General features: G+C 42.9%; 1 protein-coding gene and 1 pseudogene across 3 annotated transcripts in view; one reads left to right on the top strand and one right to left on the bottom strand.

Annotated features, from left to right (window-relative positions):
- ZSWIM5 (zinc finger SWIM-type containing 5) overlaps nt 1-24,161 on the bottom strand; it is a 245,432-nt gene that overhangs the window by 194,255 nt on the left and 27,016 nt on the right. The window lies entirely within an intron of this gene.
- Nucleotides 5,692-6,062, top strand: LOC145504838 (small ribosomal subunit protein uS8 pseudogene; annotated as a pseudogene).

The raw sequence follows: 24,161 nt of genomic DNA, 5'->3' as shown, positions 1-24,161 counted from the left end.
CCTTCCAATGAACACCCAGGATTGATCTCCTTTAGGATGGACTGGTTGGATCTTCTTGCAGTCCAAGGGACTCTCAAGAGTCTTCTCCAACACCACAGTTCAAAAGCATCAATTCTTCGGCACTCAGCTTTCTTCACTGTCCAACTCTCACACCCATACATGACTACTGGAAAAACCATAGCCTTGACTAGATGGACTTTTGTTGGCAAAGTAATGTCTCTGCTTTTAAATATGCTATCTAGGTTGGTCATAACTTTCCTTCCAAGGACTAAGTGTCTTTTAATTTCATGGCTGCAATCACCATCAGCAGTGATTTTGGAGCCCAAAAAAATAAAGTCTGACACTGTTTCCACTGTTTCCCCATCTTTTTCCCATGAAGTGATGGGACCAGATGCCATGATCTTAGTTTTCTGAATACTGAGCTTTAAGCCAACTTCTTCACTCTCCTCTCTCACTTTCATCAAGAGGCTCTTTAGTTCTTCTTCCCTTTTTGCCATAAGGGTGGTGTCATCTGCATATATGAGGTTATTGATATTACTCCCAGAAATCTTGATTCCAGCTTGTGTTTCTTCCATCCCAGCGTTTCTCATGATGTACTCTGCATAGAAGTTAAATAAGCAAGGTGACAATATACAGCCTTGATGTACTCCTTTTCCCATTTGGAATCAGTCTGTTGTTCTATATCCAGTTCTAACTGTTGCTTCCTGACCTGCATACAGGTTTCTCAAGAGACAGGTCAGATGGTCTGGTATTCCCATCTCTTTCAGAATTTTCCATAGTTTATTGTGATCCACACAGTCAAAGGCTTTGGCATAGTCAATAAAGCAGAAATAGATGTTTTTCTGGATCACTTCATGGCAAATAGATGGCGAGACTGTGGAAACAGTGACAGACTTTATTTTGGGGGGTTCCAAAATCTGCAGATGGTAACTGCAGCCATGAAATTAAAAGACGCTTGCTCCTTGGAAGAAAAGTCATGACCAACCTAGACAGCATATTAAAAAGCAGAGACATTACTTTCCCAACAAAGGTCCATCTAGTCAAAACTATCGTTTTTCCAGTAGTCATGTATGGATGTGAGAGTTGGACTATAAAGAAAGCTGAGCGCCAAAGAATCACTGCTTCTGAACTGTGGTGTTGGAGAAGACTCTTGAGAGTCCCTTGGACTGCAAGGAGATCCAACCAGTCTATCTTAAAGGAAATCAGTCCTGAATATTCATTGGAAGGACTGATGCTGAGGCTGAAACTCCAATACTTTAGCCACCTGATGCGAAGAACTGACTCACTGGAAAAGACCCTGATGCTGGGAAAGATTGAACACGGGAGAAGAAGGGGACAACAGAAGATGAGATGGTTGGATGGCATCACCGACTCAATGGACATGAGTTTGAGTAAACTCCGGGAGTTGGTGATGGACAGGGAGGCCTGGCATGCTGCAGTCCATGGAGTCACAAAGAGTTGGACACAACTGAGCACCTGAACTGAACTGAGACTGGTAAATATAGTATGATACCACTTACCTAAAGTTTCAATATATGGAAAATAATACTACTTATTATTTTAGAATACTTATGTAGTGAATAGTAAGATTATGAAAACATACATGTGAACATTAAATACTAAATTCATTCTGGTTACTGCTGAAAAAAGAGCAGGAAGGCTGGGGGAAAAAAGGGTGATAAGAGGGTATTGTAATAATTATATTGTAATCATTCACTTCTTTAGCTGGATGGTGAATCACGTGGGGTTCAATATTTGATCTTCTCTTCTCTTTCACATGCAACAATATTTTATAATTTGTTAAAGTTGGGGAGAAAGGGCCTTTTGGAATAGACTGTTAAATTGTAGTAGTGACCTTAAAGCAGTGTCAGTAGGTGGTGGGAGCAAAGGCTGAATGCAGTGGTGAGAAGAGAACAGGAGGTACCGTTTGAGCTGAGTTTTAAAGACTTGCAAGGCCTCAAACTGTATTTCTAGCCTCTAGTCAAGCTAACCAGGTCACTATGCCTTAGATATAGCCCACTTGATCCCCACACTAAATATTTATTTACATCAATTCTGTTCCCAGGGATTAACAGTTGTAGCTGCCACTTTCTGACAACCTGCTGCAATCCTGGCCACTATGTATAGAACACCTACTATGTGCCAGGAACTTTACAGATACTCTTCTATTTAACCGTGACAGCAGACAGAAGTAGATGTCATTCTCATTTTACAAATGAGAAAACCGAGCTTAAATGTCATATTCCAGGTCACTCAGGAAAAGGTAAAGCTGAGATTTATATCTATGTTCATCTGAACCTAAAACATGTCTTTCTATTATAACAGCCTGTCTTAGCTTTCCAACCCTGGCCCCACTGCAGTCAGTTTAAATTCCATGACTCAGTTTAAATATCCAACCCTTCCCTTTCTGATTCATCCATTCAAACATGTATTGAGTGTTTACTGGTACTCCATCCATATGCCCTTGGCCCCGCCCAGAGACACTTGCAGCTTCTGAAGACTGGATGGCTTATGCTTCAAACACTGGCATCTTTCAGCCTGAAGTCTTTATCTGGCTGCAGGAGGACTTGGGCCATGTGGCAAGCAGGCTAAGGTGATAGAGAATTAGCACCTGAGAGCGCTAGCTTCAACCAATCCAGGGTGGTGCTTGGTAGAAAATGCCCCAGCTTGCTCTCTTTGATGGGACAACTCAGAAGTACATTCTACACACTTCCTGAGAGGGCACCCAGCAGGATGGAGCCCTAGTTGCCCATCGCTGTAGCCCTCTCATTAATGAGCCTTTTATTGGTTTTCTTACCTTTTCTGTCTCACTTTCCTACTCTCTCACCATACTCCTTGGAATCACGCTCAAATAAGCTCCATGTGCTTTGTCAGAGGGTACTTAGGGGAACAGAGACTAAGACAGAGGGTCTTCCTTATGCAGAGTCAGCAAAGCCTTCCTTCAACCCCAGGCACGGTTCATGTTCCCTCCTTCTACCAGCTTTGCTCCAGCTCCCTGAGGCTCTGTCATGCTGTCCCAAACCCTTTCTAAATATGGGTCTGCCTGGCTCACTTTGAACCCCTCAGAGCTGATGCCTTGTTCTTCTTTGTCTTCTTTGACCTCAGCACACCAGAACTGCCCACTGAATGCCTGCTGAGTGCGCTGAACTGTTGAAAGTCCTTCTTATATTTGACCTAATTAATCCTCACCCCCTTTCAGGAAACCTTGTATTACCCTTAAGCCTAGAACTATAAACAGGTCAAGTCAAAATACATATAAGTTGTAACAGTGTCAGAATAAATTCTTCTTCAGTTTGAACCAGAAATTAACTAGAAAAACAAATCCAGGGATTACATCTTCTAATGCAGGGGGTGCGGGTGATCCCTGATTGGACAGCTAAGATCCCACATGCCTCGGCCAAAAAACTAAAACATAAAACAGAAACAATATTGTAACAAATTCAATAAAAGATTTTAAAAATGGTCCACATCAAAAAAACCAAATCCAGTCATTTATTACACTTTTGGCCACCTCATGTGAAGAGTTGACTCACTGGAAAAGACCTTTATGCTGGGTAGGATTGGGGGCAGGAGGAGAAGGGGACGACGGAGGATGAGATGGTTGGATGGCATCACCAACTCGATGGACATGGGTTTGGGTAGACTCTGGGAGTTGGTGATGGACAGGGAGGCCTGGCGTGCTGTGATTCATGAGGTCGCAAAGAGTCGGACATGACTGAGCGACTGAACTGAACTGAACTGAAGATATTAATTCTGACAGTTTTCCTTTAAAAAAAAAAGCTCTACTTACGTTGGGTGCGTTTGATTCAGACTATGAAGATGAATTGAAGTAATTCTTTTTAAATTGCTATTTATTAATAAAATGCAAATGCATTGCTTGAAATGAAGGCAAGCAGGCTAATCCAGGACCAGAGATATCTGAAGAGAAATACATTTTTTTGTTTGTTTGTTTTCAGTGAGGCACCCTTATGAAACAATATAAAGTGGTAGATAAGAGCATGGATTTTAAAGCCAGCCTGCCTCTGTTTCCGTTTCCACCACTTACAGCCATGTGATCTGGAACCATTTACCCAATGCCTCTATTTCTTAGTTGCCTTAATTATAAATTAGAGATAATAGTAGTGCCTATTATCTCACAAAGTTGCTGTCATTGAGATGGGGGTGGGGGTGATAATCTTGCTGCTGTTTTGGCTCATCCTCGCATCTTCCTCCCACTCCATCAGAGAGCACCCTACTCCATGTCTCTCATTCCTGTACCTCCCTCCACCTTCTCATAACCAGCCACTTCCTCACTCTTATCTCCCTTCCCTCACTACCCAAGAGCTCTCTCCATTGTGGTCCCTCCCGTTTCTCATACCTCCTTTTTCCTACCTCATCTCTCTTCTCCAATTGAGGATATAGGTATTTAGAAGAGGTATATCTGTAGGCCTCAGAAAGGAAGTTCCAGAGAATACAATGGAATGACTGAGAAGCAATGCAAGAAGGAAGGGCTGGGTCAGCGGAGGGGACCCAAGGAAGGACCTGTATAGAACAGATGGAAGAAGAGTCAGAAAGGCAGGGGGACCCCAGTGAATGGGATTCATCCTAAGAGTCTCTTGGAGGAAGAAGCATTAACCCTGACTCTTTTCTCCCCAGAGCAGTGCTGTTCTTGTCCTACCATAGGACCTTAGGTGAATCCCTCATTCCAAGTGTCTGGAAGAAGTAATTGAACCAGAATTATCTGTCTTTCTCACTGATAAAGGTGCCAGGTCTGTCACTTTGAAGAGAGGGTCCTCTAGTTTCCAGCCTTCCCCAATCTTACAGCATCATCTTGACTGTATCTGAGAAGTAGGAGATAAGAATATTCTGCTTCTTATCTATAAAACACTGGCTCTCTGGCTGTAGACCTAATTTAGATTATAATCTCTTAGAACCATGTCTAGCAGTGCTGCATAGGAAAAAGCATAAACGATGGTGTCAGGTAGACATAGATTCTATTTTCAGCTCTGCCACTCACCAGTCACATGACTTTGAGGAAGTCATTAACCTCTCTGAGCCTCAATGTCCTCATGGGGATTGAAGTCCCCACCTCATAGATCATAGAAATAATTTTATTTATTTATTTTTTATTTGGTGACACCAGGTCTTAGTTGCAGCATGTGGGATCTAGTTTCCTGATCAGGGATCAAACTCAGGCCCCCTGCATTGGGAGTGCAGAGTTTTAGACACCAGATCCCCAGGGATGTCCCGGTTATAGGAAAAATTAAATGAGATGATGTATGAAAGACTCACAACTGGGAAGACTGAGACTGGGCCAATTTGTTCACCATTTGTAGTTCAATGTTTAGCACAGAGCATACTCTCAATAATTATTTGTTATAACTGAACGAATGAGTAGGTACCTAACAAACTGTAGCCATGTATCCCTTTGTCTGGGCTGATTCTAGCTGACTGCAATGACACTCTTCCCTGACATATTCTGAAAAAAACTCACTGCATCGAATCTGTAGCACACTAGTCTAATGTGCGTGGGAGATTACATCATGTCCCAGCAGGTTAAAAGGGGCTGGTGTGAAACAAAAGTTTCAAGAATATTGATTGTGCCCATTGAGGAGTTTAATATAGTGCTTCTCAAATCTTAGCGTGCCTCCAAATCACCTGGGGATCTTGTTAAAAAGCACATTCTGTCTGCCATCTTTCTGTGCTGTCATAATGGTGCACACAAATGTCCTGACTGATATTCTCAAGAGCATCAACAATGCCAAAAAGAGAGATTCTTATTAACCTGTGCTCCAAAGCCAACATCCAGTGTCTAACTGTGATGATGAGGCACGGTTAAATTGGCCAATCTGAAGTCACTGATGATCACAGAGCTGGGAAAATTGTTGTGAACCTCACAGGCAAGTGTGGAGATCAGCCCCAGATTTGATGTACAACTCAAAGATCTAGAAAAATGGCAGAATAACCTGCTACCATCCCGTCACTTTGGTTTCATTATACTGATAGCCTTAGCTGGCATCAAGGACCACAAAGAAGCAAGATGAAAACACACATGAGGGAAAATCTTGGGCTTCTTTTTCTAGGGATATAATGTGTGTACGCTCAGTCACTCAGTCGTGTCCGACTCTTTGTGACCACATGGACCACAGCCCACCAGGGTCCTCTGTCCATGGGATTCTCCAGGTAAAAATATTGGGTTCCTCCAGGGGATCTTCCCATAGGGATTGAACCCACATTTCCTGAGTCTCCTGGGTTGGCAAGCGGATTCTTTACCACTGTGTCACCTGGGAAGTAACACATACATGCAAAGAAAATGCCTCACCGGGGAAAAAAAGAACAGGTTCTGACTCAGCAGTTGCAAGTGGAGATCTGACAAGCTGCCAGTTGATGCTGAGACTGCTGGCTTGCGAACCTCATTTTGAGTAGCAGGGGTCTAATACAGGGGTGAACAAATTTCCTCTGTAATGGGCCAGACAGTAAATATTGTAGTTTTGTGAACCATGGGATTTCTGCTGCAACTGCTTAACTCTGCCAGTACTGAAAAAGGGCAGCCATAAACAACATTCAAACAAACAAGCATGATTGTGTTCCAATAAATCTGTATTTACAAAAACCCAGCAGACTGAATTTGGCCTGTGGGCTGTATGTAGTTTGCCTACCCTTTAGCTAATATAGGTAAAATCAACATACCACTCTTGTAATGAACATCAGTGAGCTTGTCACCTGAGTGCCCAATAATTCCCTCTCATATGGTAACCTCCCCTTCCTGCAGATCTGCTTCCCTCTCCCCACTATGATACCACGAGCAGAGTACCCACTGCCAGGCTCTCACAACAGGACTCTGACTCCAGACCCCAGCAGACTGGTTCAGAATGGTGGCACAAGTCCAAGCGGCATCATTCACATTCACATCATCCATACTCTCTTGCACAGAGTGCTGTGCTCCAGGGGTACCCTCTACAGAAAGAACAAGGTGAAGCATCCTTGAGTTGTGAACTTGGCCGAACCATGCACCTGACTAAAGCAGGCTGCTCATAGTCTTTCCTTAAGATTCTGGAATTGAGTCTAGGGGATTGCTGTTTTTGTCTGCCTCTGTTCTCTCTCTTTTTTTTTTTTTATTTTAGTTGGGGGCTAACTACTTTACAATATTGTAATAGTTTCTGCCATACATTGACATGAATCAGCCATGGGTTTACATGTGTTCCCCTTCCTGGACCCCCCACCCACCTCCCTCCCCATCCCATCCCTCTGGGTCATCCCATTGCCCCGGCCCTGAGCCCTTGTCTCATGCATCGAACAAGGAATGGTGTTCTGTTTCACATATGATAATATACATGTTTCAATGCTATTCTCCCAGAACGTCCCACCCTCACCTTCTCCCTCAGAGTCCATAAAATTGTTCTATGCATCTGTGTCTCTTATTCTGTCTCGCATATAGGGTTATCGTTACCATCTTTCAAATTCCATATATATGCATTAGTATACTGTATTGTTGTTTTTCTTTCTGGCTTACTTCACTCTGTATAATGGGCTCCAGTTTCATCCATCTCAGTAGAACCGATTCAAATGTATTTTTTTTAATGGCTGAGTAATATTCCATTGTGTATATGTACCACAGCTTCCTTATCCATTCGTCTGCTGATGGACATGTAGGTTGCTTCCATGTCCTGGCTATTGTAAACAGTGCTGCAATGAACATTGGGGTACACGCGTCTCTTTCAATTCTGGTTTCCTCGGTGTATATGCCCAGCAGTGGGATTGCTGGGTCATATGGCAGTTCTATTCCCAGTTTTTTAAGGAATCTCCACACTGTTCTCCATAGTGGCTGTACTAGTTTGCATTGAGTCTAGGGGATTGCTGTTTTTGTCTGCCTCTGTTCTCTTAAATGGAGAACACATAAGCAGAGATAGACCCTTAAAAAAAAAAAAACAACTCTGTTTATTGGGATGCAGATAAAGTTAGTAGAGAGAAAGAAGGAAGCATATATTCAGAGAGAAACAATGGTGAGAGCTGGTGAGAGGGGCTTCCTGGGTTTTCAGCAGCATTGCAGTCACTGACTCCAGGTCACCTTGAGGTCCAGCTGCATACGTGCCCTTGCCTTCTGTGAGAAGACCTTTTATAAATGCATTTTTCTTTTGCTTAAATCCAGTAGAACTCAGTTGCATGCAAACTTCAGTCCTAATAGCATTAGCAAGCAACAAAAAGGTTCTTCAATGAAATTCAAATTTCATAGGATTTTTCAAAAAAAATCAATGGATAGGTACTTTCCTGGTGGTCCAGTGGCTAAGATTCCACACTCTCAACGCAGGGGGCCTGGGTGGATCCCTGGTCAGGGAACTAGATCCCATATACTGCAACTAAAAGTTCACATGCCACAGTGAAGACTCACCACATCCAAATAAATGTTTATTAATTAATTAATTTATTTATTTAGGCTGTGCTAGGTCTTCGTTGCTGTGTATGGGCTTTCTCTAGTTGCGGCAAGCAGGAGCTACTCTGCAGTTGCAGTGCATGGGTTTCTCATTGCGGTGGCTTCTCTTGTTGCAGAGCATGGGCTCTAGGGGCGAACAGGCTTCAGTGGTTGTGCCATGCAGGCTTAGTTGCCCCATGGCATGTGGAATCTTCTCGGACCATCAGTTGAACCCATGTCCCCTGCACTGGCAGCACAGATTCTTAACCACTAGACCACCAGGGAAGTCCCATAAATATGTTAAATGAATGAACAAATAAAAAACCAATGTATAGACTGTTGTAGAAGCACACATTTTTGTTGAAACTGGATCTTCCTGACAATAGAGTATGTCCAGTGAGTGGTTCAGCCCAGTGGTTAGGACTCCATGCTTTCACTGCCATGGGCCTGGGTTCAGTCCCTGGTTGGGGAACTAGGATTCTGTGAAAGTGAAGTTGCTCAGTCGTGTCTGACTCTTTGTGACCTCATGGACTGTAGCCTGACAGGCTCCTCCATCCATGAAATTTTCCAGGCAAGGATACTGGAGTGGGTTGCCATTTCCTTCTCCAGGGATCTTCCCTATACAGGAATCGAACCCAGATCAAAAGAGTATGTGACACTTCATAAATATTAAAGTACCTCCATATTCTAACAATCCACATAGTAATCAATCATTGTGTCAGATGTATAATAATTCTCAGTCCCTAGGGCTTAGTGGCAGAGAAAACTACTCACTTGGGCAGAAAGGGATTTGGTGCAAGGTATTAAGTGAAGTTCCTCTGTCGTGTCCGACCCTTTGTGACCCCATGGATTATAGCCTACCAGGCTCCTCCGTCCATGGGATTTTCCAGGCAAGAGTACTGGAGTGGGTTGCCATTTCCTTCTCCAGGGGCAAGGTATTAAGTGGCTTACAATGTTGTTAGAGGCCCTGAGGAAACAGACTCCAGTTTGATCACCCAGGAAAAATTCTGTAATCCACTCTGCAGAACTGGGCTGTGAAGAAGGCTGCTGCTCCCTAGAAAAACAGGAGACCACCTGCTGAATCAGGGAGTAACCACCTGGCACTAGCTCTGGAATCCTGCCACCTCTTCCGCATCAGGAAGTTCCCTGCCAAATTAGGGAGTCGGTACCTCTGCTTCCAGATACACATCAAACTCCTTTCCTCTCAACTATCAGAACGAGCAAGATATATGCCTCAAACTCTCCCTCTTAACTGTTTATTTTCAGGTTACAGGTGGATGCATTTGAATGAAGGAACCCACATCTCATTCAGAACCCTAGCAGCAAACAAGTCTGGAAAATGTACTTTTAAACTTTTCAGTCTGCATTCCAGGAAAACACACTGTAATGAGACTGGAACAGATGTTGAATGAGCCAGTCCACAGAATTAGCCACACCCTTAATCGACCACACAGTTGTAAAACAAAAATTTTATTTTTGTGAAGAAAATGTAAATATGAGCAAACAAACAATAACACAGTAGTTTGCTGCACTTGTCAGATTGATGCTACATAATTCAGACTTTCCTTCCTTTTGCCAGATAGTGTTAGTTATGCATTCATTCCTACTTAGGCAACTGGAACAGCTTTTAACATCGCACTGACTATGATGAGTAAAGAGATCTATTCATTCATTCATTTATTCAACAAATATGTTTCAAATGCCTGCTGTGTGCCAGGCATTGCTTTTGTTCTGCAGCTACAACAGGGAACAACGGATGCTACATCCTATTAGGTCAAGATTCCCTTTGAAAATTCCCTCAGTCCTCTATGAGGCTGCAAGGATTCTGGGGATTCTGTTGACATAGGCAAAGACAAAGCTGTTGCAATAGTCAACGACCATTAAGTACTTGGCCTTTTAAATCCAAAAGGTGCAAACATTTTATCAAAGCATCCAATTAAATGTAAGTTAACTTTATTGACTTAAAAATTGTGTTAAAAAGATCTACATTAGAGATTAAAAAAATTTAAAAAAAAACAACAACCCTCTCTCAGCCAAAATTTCACCATTATTTGATGATCCTTAAGAATTTTGCCTTTTCAGTTTTACTTTTATGCCAGTTAATCTTTGGTAGTGTGTAATGGAAGAGAAAATATAATTAATCTTTCCTTATATTGAAATCACTCAGATAAATGCAATCTTTTAAGGGTTAAGTATTTTTGCTGATTTCTTTGTATATTTTTCTCCCACACGTAAGGATACTGCTGCTGCTGCTGCAAAGTCGCTTCAGTCATGTCCGACTCTGTGCGACCCCATAGACGGCAGCCTACCAGGCTCCTCCGTCCCTGGGATTCTCCAGGCAAGAACACTGGAGTGGGTTGCCATTTCCTTCTCCAATGCATGAGATGAAAAGTGAAAGTGAAGTCGCTCAGTCGTGTCTGACTCTTCGCGTCCCCATGGACTGCCGCCTACCAGGCTCCTCCATCCATGGGATTTTCCAGGCAAGAGTACTGGAGTGGGTTGCCATTGCCTTCTCCCATAAAGATGAAAAAGTCTATATATAAAGTGAAATGCAGAGAAGAGGCAACAGGAAGTTTCAGGCACCTATTAGAATCATTATTGTTCTAATTACTGATTGACACCAAACCAGAAAAAAAATGAAAAAACAAAAAAAAGGTGTTCATGAATTCGGTGATTCATTCATTCAGTAAATAGTTGTTACCTATTGTTGCATTATAAATTACCCCAAAACTTGGATGCTTAAACCAATAACGATAATCGCTTATTATCTCTCATAGGGAGCAACTTGTTGCAGTGGTTCTGGCTTAGATTCTCTCATGAGATTATAGTTAGATGCCAGTCAGAGCTACAGCTATCTGAAGGCTTGACCAGGGCTGGAGGATCCACTTTCAAGGTGCCTTCCTCCAATGGGGGGAAGGGATAGCTAGGGAGTTTGGGATCAACATGGACATTCTGCTATATTTAAAATGAATGCAATGGATAACCAACAAGGTCCTACTGTATAGCACAGGGAACTCTGCTTAATGTTATATGGCAGCCTGGATGGAAGGGGAGTTTGGGGAAGAATGGTTACATGTGTATGTATGGCTGAGTCCATTGGCTGTTCGCCTGACACTATCACAACATTGTTAACTGGCTATGTGTGATGGCTCAGTGGTGTCCAACTCTTTGTGACCCCATGGACTGAAATTATTGCATCAGGATTCAGAGAATTCTCAGTTGCTCATAAAGAATTTGAAATTTCATTTTGCTAACCAAGAAGTATAATTCCTTGCTAAAGTCTGAGGTAAAAGTAGTGTCTTTAGTATGCAAAAGTTGTGACTTATATGGAACATCTTGTCTGTCCCTAATAAGAACCAGCACAATGCATGCCATAGAGTTGTGGTTGTTTAGTCACTAAGTTGTGTCTGACTCTTTGCAACCCCATGGACTGAAGCCAGACAGGCTCCTCTGTCCATGGGATTTTCCAGGCAATAATAGTGGAGTGGGTGGCCATTTCCTCATCCAGGGGATCTTTCTGACCCAATTAATTGGCTATACTTCAATAGAAAATAGAAAGTTTTAATTTAAAAAAGAAAGACAAAAAGGTGCCTTCCTCCCATGACTAAAAACTTGATGCTGGCTATTGACAGGAGACCTCAGTTCCTCTCCATGTGAGTCTCACCACGGTGTTTCTTTTTAAAAAATATGTATATATTTATTTATTTGGCTGTGCTAGGTTTTAGTTGTGGACATCTTTAGTTGCAGCATGTGGAATACAGTTCCCTGATCAGGGATCAAACCAGGTCCCCTGCATTGGGAGCATGGAGTTTTAGCCACTGGACCACCAGGGAAATCCCTACCACAGTGCTTCTTGAGTGACGTCACAGCATGCCCTGGCTTTCCCTGAGCAAGTGATCCAAGAACAAGAAAGCACCAGGAGGAAGCTTTATTCTTTCTATAACCTCAGAAGTTATATATTGTCACTTCCACTACATTCTATTTGTTAGAAGCCAGTTACTAAGTCTGGTCCACATCAAGAGGAGGAAAATTAGTTTTCTGCCTTGAAAGGGTGAGTGTCAAAGCATTTGTGGATATATTTTAAAACCATCCCACCTATTATATGCAAGTATTAGAATACCACGTGTATCAAACAGACATGACCCTTGTGGAATTTACAGACAAGCAAAAGAGAGGGGCTTTAATTAAATGAGCACACAGATAACTGCAAAATTATAACTATGATAAGCTCTGTGAAGGAGAAGAACATAATGTGATGAGAGAGAATAACAGAGGAGCCTGGGGTGTACCCAAAGGAGGGATGTTTTAGTCAAGATCTGAAGGATGAATAAGAGAGGGCAGAGAGAAGGGTGTGTGCCCCTGTGGCAGAGAAGAACACGCAAGAATTGAGGATCTAAAAGGTGGCTATAATGTCTAGAGCAGAGAGTACAATGAAGTGAGAGGAGGCTGGTGGGAAAGGCCTACCATGAGTTGGGCTCTAGGTCAGTGGCTGTTCCATGTAACCCTGGGGGCAGATGCCCTGAGCCATCAAATCCCCCTCTGCACCCCAGTGTGAAGCTGCAGGGACCACAGTACCGTATTATTGCCAAATCACCACAAGAAGGCTCCCAACTATACTCGGCCAGTGTATACCTCTTGCATCAAGGAATTCGCAGGACAAACTCCATTCAAAAGGATCACTCTACCTTTGTGACTCTCCTCACCTGTTCTCAATATCCCCTCAACTGATCCAGCACTCCTTCTTGGCCCTGATCCCCAATCATTCCTTTGTATCCTCTTGAACTTTCATTCTGAAACTTATAAACTCCCTTAGATACCGACATCCCCGAGCTTTTCTTCTGCCTAAACTGAAGCCTGGTGATCCCTTGAGGACCCTTCCTCCACCCACCACCACCCCCTCACCAGCCAAAGCTCCCTCTCCAACTTTTTCTTCTACTGAAAACTGGAAGGTGAAATCAGTGTTCTTCTTACCACCACGTATAACTTCTAGAACTTTACTACTTCTCCTTCTGGTAAAAGAAAACTTATGAGAACTTCCCTGGTGATCCAGAGGTTAAGAACTTGTCTTCCAATGCAGGGGACACAGGTTCAATCCCTGGTCAGGGAACTAAGATCCCACATGCTTCGGGGCAACTAAGCACAAGTGCCACAAACAGAGAACCCTGTACACTGCAACGAAGAGCCCGTATGACACAACGAAGACCTAGCACAGCCAAAAAAAAAAGAAAAAGAAAAGAAAAATTATGTGCCTTCAAAGTCTCACCTCATCCAGATTTACCACCATCTTCTCCTCCCCACAAAACTATCATTTTCCATTTTCTCAGTCATGACCTGTCATCCTCTGAAGACTTTGGCATATGATTCAAGACTTTTCTCTCATTTACAATTCTTATTATCCTTCTGGGTGATGTTGGTAACCACGCAGCTAAACCTGGGATCTCGGTTTCCTAGACTTCCTCACCGTCAATGACTATTTTCTTCATTCCATCTCTGCCTCCCTATGTCCATGGTCACATATGGACCTTGTCGTCATCAGAATCCAATCATATCCTAAATAACTTGTCCAAACAAATCCTTCTTGAAAGGGCAAACTCCACAGTGCCCTCTCATTCCAGCTTAATTATTTAAGAGTCCCATGGAAGTCACTCTTGGCCTTATCAGGATCTCCAACTTACTGGTTTTGCTCCATTCTGTCCTTGTCTCCTTAATGCCTTAAACATGATCTGTCCTTGTGGTCATTCTTTTGCAAATATCCTTGACCTCCCTGCCCCTGTCTCCTGGCTGGGAAAAAAAATCTATCCTCATGGGCTCTTCAGCCTGGTTTCTACCCCTCTTGCTTTCTTAGAAAGCTCACTCTTTCCACTACCCGCTTCTCCAGCCCCCACCTCATCTTCTACATCTTTAACTTCTCCCCCTATAGCAGAGATCGCTAGCTACCAAATCCATTTCTTCCTCTTCCTGCACACAGCTAGACAAGATTTCTGAATCTCTCTGGAAGTTAGGTATGTATTAATAGTATGGCTCTGTGTGCTGAAGTGATCACTGCTGCTTCAAGCCAGACCCCTAAAAACATCCCATGAATATCATTCATGCTCTTTTCTCTTTCAAGGCTTGATGCAGACAAGCTTAGAATCACAGGAGTCTGTTAAAGGTGGGTGAGTCACAAGGTATAAGAAGTCAAGGTCCTGAATTACCATCTGGAGTAAACCTGATTGCTTTAGAATTTAAGTTATTAAGACACAAACTTCTATCATGTTTGAGCCATTATGCATAATTGGCAAGGTTTATATAGGAGCTGGGCTTCCCCAGTGGCTCAGCAGTAAAGATTCTGCCTGCAGTGCAGGAGACATACCAAGATGCACATTAAATCCCTAGATCAGGAAGATCCCCTGGAGGAGAACATGGCAACCCACTCCAGTATTCTTGCCTGGAGAATTCCATGGACAAGAGGAGCCTGGCGGGCTACAGTCCATAGGGTCATAAAGAGTCAGACATGACTGAAGCAACTGAGCACACACGCACATACAGCAGCTAATGTTAGCTTAACTACTACATCATTTACTGAATTGTTTTCATCAGCACAAAAACATAGGCTAGGATCCTCCAATTACAAGAGGAAATCTCTCCCTTGATCCAATACCCTTTCCAGCTACTACCCTCTCCTCTCCCCCAACAGCCAAGTTTTGTTGAGAATGATCTTCTCAGACTTCCCTGGTGGCCCAGTGGATGGGAATCTGCCTGCCAATGTGGTGGACAGGGGTTCAATCCCTGGTCCAGGAAGATTTCACATGTCAAGAGGCAAATAAGTCCGTGCGTCACAACTACTGAGCCCGTGCTCCAGAGGCCATGCTCCACAACAAGAGAAGCCACTGCAATGAGAAGCCTAAGCACCGCAACAAAGAGTCGCCCCCACTCATTACAACTAGAGCAAGCCAGTGTGCACCAATGAAGATCCAGCGCAACCAAAAAAAAAGATATATAAATAAATAATTTAAAAAATCCCTCATAGGCTATTTAAAAAAAAAGAAGAATGTTCTCATACTTTGTTTTCTCCCCCAACACAATCTGATAGTCTCCAGCCTAGCTTCTACCCACATCACCAAAATTTCTCTCACCTCAGTCACTAACAATCTCCACACTGGCAAGCCTTTTGGACACTTTCCAGTGTCCATCTTACTAGCTCTCTCAGGAATATATGACTCATATATATGGTCATCCTTTCCCTCTTGAAACACTTTCTCTTACTTTGTGTGGTACCACACTTTCCTGGTTGATCTCTCACCTCTGTACCTATCCCTCTTTCTCCATTCCCAGCTCATTTTACCTGACCTGGACTGTCAATATATTTCTTTCACTCCCTTTCTCATTCAACCTTCTCTCTCTACACAACTTCATCCACACCCATATCTTTAACAACTAGCTATACATCAATAACTCAAATTTAAGTTTTCAACGTAAACTTCCCTTCTGAGCTCTGAATACATCTACCTGATGTATTCTACTTACTCATTTCATGACATTAAAGATAGAACAAGAGCCCAGGGCCAGAGAAGTGAGAGTGATTACTGGTATATCCAAATCAAACAGGAAGGATAGGGGGACTTCCCTAGCAGTCTAGTGGATAAGACTTTGGCTTCCAATGCAGGGAATGTGGGTTCGATCCCTAGTCAGGGAGCTAAGATCCCATATGTCTTGGGGCCAAAAAAACCGCAAAACAAAACAGAAACAATATTGTTAGAAATTCAATGAAGACATTAAAAATGATCCATATCAAAAAAATATAAAAAAACAAAACAAAACACGAAGGACAGATCAGACTGGGAGTGGAGGGGATAGAGAACATGGAGAACACACTGCTTTACAGCCCATGGAGCACATAGCCTGGATGGATCAGTCTCTCTCTTTAAAAAACAAAAAAAATTATTTATTTGGTTGTACCAGGTCTTAGTTGTAGCAGAAGAGATCTAGTTCTCTGACCAGGGATTGAAACTGGGACCCCTGCATTGGAAGCATGGAGTTTTAGCCACTGGAGCACCAAGGAAGTTCTGGATCAGTCTTTTTTAAGGGATTAATTAAGCAGAGACAGCCATTTTGCTTTTTTGCATTTCTTTTCCATGGGGATTTTCTTGTTCCCTGTCTCCTGTACAATGTCACAAACCTCTGTCCATAGTTCATCAGGCACTCTGTTTATCAGGTCTAGTCCCTTAAATCTATTTGTCACTTCCACTGTATACTCATAAGGGATTTAATCTAGGTCATACCTGAATGGACTAGTGGTTTTCCTTACTTTCTTCAATTTAAGTCTGAATTTGGCAATAAGCAGTTCATGATCTGAGCCACAGTCTGCTCCTGGTCTTGTTTTTGCTGAGTGTATAGAGCTTCTCCATCTTTGGCTGCAAAGAATATAATCAATCTGATTTCGGTGTTGACCATCTGGTGATGTCCACGTGTAGAGTCTTCTCTTGTGTTGTTGGGATAGGGTGTTTGCTATTACCAGTGCGTTCTCGTGGCAAAACTCTATTAGCCTTTGCCCTGCTTCATTCTGTACTCCAAGGCCAAACTTGCCTGTTATGCCAGGTGTTTCTTGAGTTCCTACTTTTGCATTCCAGTCCCCTATAATGAAAAGGACATCTTTTTTGGGTGTTAGTTCTAAAAGGTCTTGTAGGTCTTCATAGAACCATTCAACTTCAGCTTCTTCGGCGTTACTGGTCGAGGCATAGACTTGGATTACCGTGATATTGAATGGTTTGCCTTGGAAACGAACAGAGATCATTCTCTCATTTTTGAGATTGCATCCAAGTACTGCATTTTGGACTCTTTTGTTGACCATGATGGCTACTCCATTTCTTCTAAGGGATTCTTGCCCACAGTAGTAGATATAATGGTCATCTGAGTTAAATTCACCCATTCCAGTCCATCTTAGTTCGCTGATTCCTAGAATGTCGACGTTCACTCTTGCCATCTCCTGTTTGACCACTTCCAATTTGCCTTGATTCATGGACCTAACATTCCAGGTTCCTATGCAATATTGTTCTTTACAGCATCGGACTTTGTGTCTATCACCAGTCACGTCCACAGTTGGGTATCTTTTTTGCTTTGGCTCCATCCCATCATTCTTTCTGGAGTTATTTCTCCACTGATCTCCATTAGCATATTGGGCACCTACTGACCTGGGGAGTTCATCTTTCAGTGTCCTATCTTTTTGCCTTTTCATACCGTTCAGGGGTTCTCAAGGCAAGAATACTGAAGTGGTTTGCCATGCCCTTCTCCAGTGGACCACATTCTGTCAGACCTCTCCACCATGACCCATCTGTCTTGGGTGGCCCCACACGGCATGGCTTAGTTTCATTGAGATAGACAAGGCTGTGGTCCGTGTGATCAGATTAGCTAGTTTTCTGTAATTTTAGTTTCAGTGTGTCTTACAGATAGCTGGGAAGAGAAGAGAAGTGAAAAGCAAAGGAGAAAAGGAAAGATATTCCCATCTGAATGCAGAGTTCCAAAGAATAGCAAGGAGAGATAAGAAAGAGAAGACTCTACACGTGGACATCACCAGATGGTCAATACCGAAATCAGATTGATTATATTCTTTGCAGCCAAAGATGGAGAAGCTCTATACAGTCAGCAAAAACAAGACCGGGAGCAGTCTGTGGCTCGGATCATGAACTGCTTATTGCCAAATTCAGACTTAAATTGAAGAAAGTAGGGAAAACCACTAGACCATTCAGGTATGACCTAGATCAAATCCCTTATGAGTATACCATGGAAGTGACAAATAGATTTAAGGGTCTAGACCTGATAAGAGTGCCTGATGAACTATGGACAGAGGTTCGTGACATTGTACAGGAGACAGGGAACAAGAAAATCCCCATGGAAAAGAAATGCAAAAAAGCAAAATGGCTGTCTGAGGAGGCCTTACAGATAGCTTGGAAGAGAAGAGAAGCGAAAAGCAAAGGAGAAAAGGAAAGATATTCCCATCTCAATGCAGAATTCCAGAGAATAGCAAGGAGAGATAAGAAAGCCTTCCTCAGCGATCAGTGCAAAGAAATAGAGGAAAACAACTGATTGGGAAAGACTAGAGATCTCTTCAAGAAAATTAGAGATACCAAAGGAACATTTCATGCAAAGATAGGCTCGATAAAGGACAGAAATGGTATGGACCTAACAGAACCAGAAGATATTAAGAAGAGGTGGCAAGAATACACAGAAGAACTGTACAAAAAAGAGCTTCACGACCCAGATAATCATGATGGTGTGATCACTCACCTAGAGCCAGACATCCTGGAATGTGAAGTCAAGTGGGCCTTAGAAAGCATCACTATGAACACAGCTAGTGGAGGTGATGGAATCCCAGCTGAGCTATTTCAAATCCTCAAAGGTGATGCTGTGAAAGTGCTGCACTCGATATGCCAGCAAATTTGGAAAACTCAGCAGTGGCCACAGGACTGGAAGAGGTCAGTTTTCATTCCAATCCCAAAGAAAGGCAATGCCAAAGAATGCTCAAACTACCGCACAATTGCACTCATCTCACATGCTAGTAAAGTAATGCTCAAAATTCTCCAAGCCAGACTTCAGCAATACGTGAACCGTGAACTTCCAGATGTTCAAGCTGGTTTTAGAAAAGGCAAAGGAACCAGAGATCAAATTGCCAATATCCACTGGATCATCGAAAAAGCAAGAGAGTTCCAGAAAAACATCTATTTCTGCTTTATTGACTATACCAAAGCCTTTGACTGTGTGGATCACTATAAACTGTGGAAAATTCTGAAAGAGATGGGAATACCAGACCATCTGACCTGTCTCTTGAGAAACCTGTATGCAGGTCAGGAAGCAACAGTTAGAACTGGACATGGAACAACAGACTGGTTCCAAATAGGAAAAGGAGTACGTCAAGGCTATATATTGTCACCCTGCTTATTTAACTTCTATGCAGAGTACATCATGAGAAACGCTGGGCTGGAAGAAACACAAGCTGGAATCAAGATTGCCGGGAGAAATATCAATAACCTCAGATATGCGGATGACACCACCCTTATGGCAGAAAGTGAAGAAGAACTAAAGAGCCTCTTGATGAAGGTGAAAGAGGAGAGTGAAAAAGTTGGCTTAAAGCTCAACGTTCAGAAAACTAAGATCATGGCATCTGGTCCCATCATTTCGTGGGAAATAGATGGGGAAACAGTGTCAGACTTTATTTTTTTGGGCTCCAGAATCACTGCTGATGGTGACTGCAGCCATGAAATTAAAAGACGCTTACTCCTTGGAAGGAAGGTTATGGCCAACCTAGATAGCATATTTAAAAGCAGAGACATTACTTTGCCAACAAAAGTCCGTCTAGTCAAGGCTATGGTTTTTCCAGTGGTCATGTATGGTTGTGAGAGTTGGACGGTAAAGAAAGCTGAGCGCCGAAGAATTGATGCTTCTGAAGTGTGGTGTTGGAGAAGACTCTTGAGAGTCCCTTGGACTGCAAGGAGATCCAATCAATCCATCCTAAAAGAGATCAATCCTGGGTGTTCATTGGAAGGTCTGATGTTGAAGCTGAAACTCCAATACTTTGGCCACTTCATGCGAAGGGTTGACTCATTGGAAAAGACCCTAATGCTGGGTAGGATTGGGGGCGGGAGGAGAAGGGGACGACAGAGGATGAGATGGCTGGATGGCATCACCGACTCGATGGACATGGGTTTGGCTAGACTCTGGGAGTTGGTGATGGACAGAGAGGCCTGGCGTGCTGCAATTCATGGGGTCGCAAAGAGTCGGACACGACTGAGCGACTGAACTGAACTGAATTAAGCAGAGACATGGTGACAAGTATTTTGTTTCATCCTTTGCCTATAATGCCCTTCCTCTAAATCGGAGAACTAATTCAGCCTGAAGGTTAGACTTGCAAATTTCCAGATATTTGGGAAAATGTATTAAATATGAAATTGTTCTTTGTTGGATTAAGAACATAAACTTGTACACAATTTTATTTGTTCAAGATTGTTATATTTTATATATTATGTTTTAAAACATATTAAATTCAGAACATAAATTACAAATTCACTAATTCAAATTATTTTAAAATATAAAAGATGAAGCCCACAAACTATAGGACTTTAAGAACAAAGTATTGTTTGCCAGCTAGAAAAATTAGGCAAAAACTGCAAATATAAGAAGAGGACTTCCCTAGTGGCGCAGTGAATGGGAGTCCACCTGCCAATGCAGGGCACACAGGTTTGATCCCTGGTCTGGGAAGATTCCACATGCCATGGGGCAACTGAGCCCCTGAACCACCACAACTGCTGAGCACAAGGAGCTGCAACTACTGAACCTGAGTGCTGCAAATACAGAAGCCAACATGCCTAGAGGCCCTGCTCCACAACCAAAGAAGCTACTGCAATGAGAAGCCAGCACACCGAAATGAAGAGTAGCCCCCAACTCACTGCAACTAGAGAAAGTCCACGGACAGCAGTGAAGATCCAGCACAGCCAAAAATAAACAAATAAATAAATAACATTTTAAAACAAGAGAGAAAGAGAGAAGATGATATCCTGTTGGCAACCACCCTAAGTCCTCCAGCCTGCTGGGGTTACTCTTTAATATCCAAATAAAGATTGCTCAAGACACTGCCCCATAGAATGCAGAAGTCTGTGCCTTCCTGATGTTTCATATATTACTTGGGAAGGACTCATGTTCTCCTTATCACTGATTGTCCTGTTTCCCAGCTCATGATGACTTATTTCACTCAAGGTTCTTCCTTGGACCTGGAATTCCAACCTTTTCATTTCTTCTCATTGTTTCACTCTCTCCAAGTTGTCCAGGCCTATTCCCCCAGGCTGCCCCCAAACTCCAAATTCCCCTCACTTCTTACTTTCCCTGGCAGATCAATTCTGCCCTCTTTATTTCATTTCTTCTGTCCTCCTCTCCCCCTGCCTATTCCTTATTCGTCTCCTGAGAATCACACATCGTTTTCCTATCTGTTCCATGAATGCTGTCTTCCTCCTGAGCCATGATTTTTTCCCTGAAGAGCAATTTGTTCCCACTCCACAGAGAAAATCATTCTTTTAACATCAACATTTACCTCTGTGCCCTGGCATATACTGTTCCTTCTGCCTGGAACAGCCCACATACTCCTCTCAACTCCTCTCATGGCCCACACATCCTATACAAGGCTCACTCAAGCATAACCATCCCCAGCACCTGGTACACATTTGAGAATTGAACACATTAATTACGTATTCTCAACTCTCAAGTACAAACAGCATTCATTTCTAGAAAAGATCTTCAGGGAAAATAGAGCAAAACAGACTCAAACTTTTAATCTAATGGGTCTCATATTCTAAACTACTGTTACCATCGGTTTCTGCTGCTGTAGTTTTAGAATTTGCATTGGCTCCTCGAAGTTAAAGGTTAGCCAAGACAGGAGCATCCTGCTCTTTCTTCCCTCATGTTCCTTTACTCCTTTAACTGATATATTTCCAGGAGGGAATGGAAATAGCTTCTGATGGACACACTGCTTGTCAGGAACCCAGCTGCCTCCCTGTGGTCTGTACACCATTTTCAAGATCTTTCTGGTATGCTGTCATTTGGTCAACGTTTGCAGGTTTGCATTTCTGCCTCTGCAAGTAGAAAAGCTGCAACAATTGTTATTAGCTAACAACACAGTTCCATTTCCTGAAAATTTTTCTCCAGATAGTTTGGAAAAGGGCTGTTTTCACATTGTAACTAAGAAGTCAATTTCTTCTTTATTTTTGATAGTCTTTTAACTTTTTTTAATTTGTAGTTGCTTTACAATGTTGTGTTAGTTTCCACTGTACACCAAAGTGAATCAGGTAATATGTATACATATATGACCCTCCCTCTTGAGCCTCCCTCCCTCCCCACCCCCATCCTACCATCTAGTTCATCATAGAGCACCGAGCTGAGCTTCCTGTACCATACAGCAGCTTCCCACAATGTGCGTCTGTGCACTCAATCAGTCGTATCCAACTCCTTGCGACCTCACGGACTACAACCTGCCAGGCTCCATCATCCATGGAATATTCCAGGCAAGAACACTGGAGTGGGTTGCCATTTCCTTCTCCAGAGGATCTTCCTGACCCAGGGATCAAACCCGCGTCGCTTGTGCCTCCTGCACTGGCAGGTGGATTCTTTACCACTGCACCACCTGTGCTTTACACATGGTAGTATATATAGGTCAATGCTACTCTCTCAGTTCGTCCCACCCTCCCCTTCCCCCCATGTCCACAAGTCCATTCTCTTAGTCTGCCTCTCTACTCGTGCCCTGAAATAGGTTCATCAGTACCAAGAGTTCAGTTTAAAAAAGGAATGCATACATCACTCAAGAGTCCGTCTTCAGGTGGAGACAGATGACTGTTCAACATGGCAGTAATATTTTGACAATTCACTTATTGTGCTGTTGGTCCTATTTACCTATAGCATTCTGATGTACATTGCAGGTTCAGTCAGTCAGTTCAGTCACTCAGTCGTGTCTGACTCTTTGTGACCCCATGAACTGCAGCACGCCAGGCCTCCCTGTCCATCACCAACTCCCGGAGTCCACCCAAACCCATGTCCATTGAGTCGATGATGCCATCCAGCCATCTCATCCTCTGTCGCCCACTTCTCCTCCTGCCCTCAATCTTTCCCAGCATCAGGGTCTTTTCCAATGAGTCAGTTCTTCGCATCAGGTGGCCAAAGTATTGGAGTTTCAGCTTCAACATCAGTCCTTCCAATGAACACCCAGGCCCGACCTCCTTTAGCACGGACTGGTTGGATCTCCTTGCAGTCCAAGGGACTCTCAAGAGTCTTCTCCAACACCACAGTTCAAAAGCATCAGTTCTTTGGCGCTCAGCTTTCTTTATAGTCCAACTCTCACATCCATACATGACCACTGTTGGTAAAGCAAATGTTTCATTGGCCCTATTCTTCTACAAAATGTACCATCATTAACTCATAATATATTGAGTGTTCTTTTATTTCCCTTTTATTAAAATTATTTTGAGGTGTTATCATAAAGCTTATTATTTCTTGTTCCTGAAAACGTTTTATCTATCCACACAAGACACAGAGACTCATGCCTTTTTTTCCACACAGATTTTATCATCTGGTTATAATCTCACTTTAAAAGAGGTTTGGGGACTTCCTTGATGGTCCAGTAGCTAACACTCTGTGCTCCCAGTGCAGGAGGCCTAGGTTCAATCCCTAGTCAGGGAACTAGATTCCACATGCCACAAGTAAAGACCCTACATGCCACAATAAAAAGATCTTGTATGCTGTAACTAAGATCCAGTGCAGCCAAATAAATATTTTTAAATTAGATAAATAAAAGAGGTTTGGTCAAGTTTGACTATTGGGCAAATAGGTAAGTAATACAAGGCAGTGATTACCATGGGCTTTGGAATCAATGGCTTCCCTTGTAGCTCAGCTGGTAAAGAATTCAGCTACAATGCAGGAGACCCTGGTTCGATTCCTGGGTTGGGTAGATCTGCTGGAGAAGGGATAAGACTACCCACTCCAGTATTATTGGGCTTCCCTGGTGGCTCAGCTGGTAAAGAATCTGTCTCCAATTCGGGAGACCTGGGTTTGATCCCTGGATTGGGAAGATCCCCTGGAGAAGGGAACGGCTACCCACTCCAGTATTCTGGCCTGGAGAATTCCATGGACTGTATAGTCCATGGGGTTGCAGAGTTGGACACGACTGAGCGACTTTCACTTTCACTTTGGAATCAATAAACGCCTCTACGTACTGGCTGTGACTTTGGACAAATCATTTCAATTCGGTGAACTCTAGAAT

The sequence above is a fragment of the Giraffa tippelskirchi genome, chromosome 5 (genome assembly GCF_054371585.1).
Source record: "Giraffa tippelskirchi isolate mGirTip1 chromosome 5, T2T-mGirTip1v1.2.pri, whole genome shotgun sequence".
Classification (NCBI taxonomy): Eukaryota; Metazoa; Chordata; class Mammalia; order Artiodactyla; family Giraffidae; genus Giraffa; species Giraffa tippelskirchi.
Note: the sequence above shows the minus strand (reverse complement) of the source record. Positions and strands in the feature narration are given on the sequence as shown.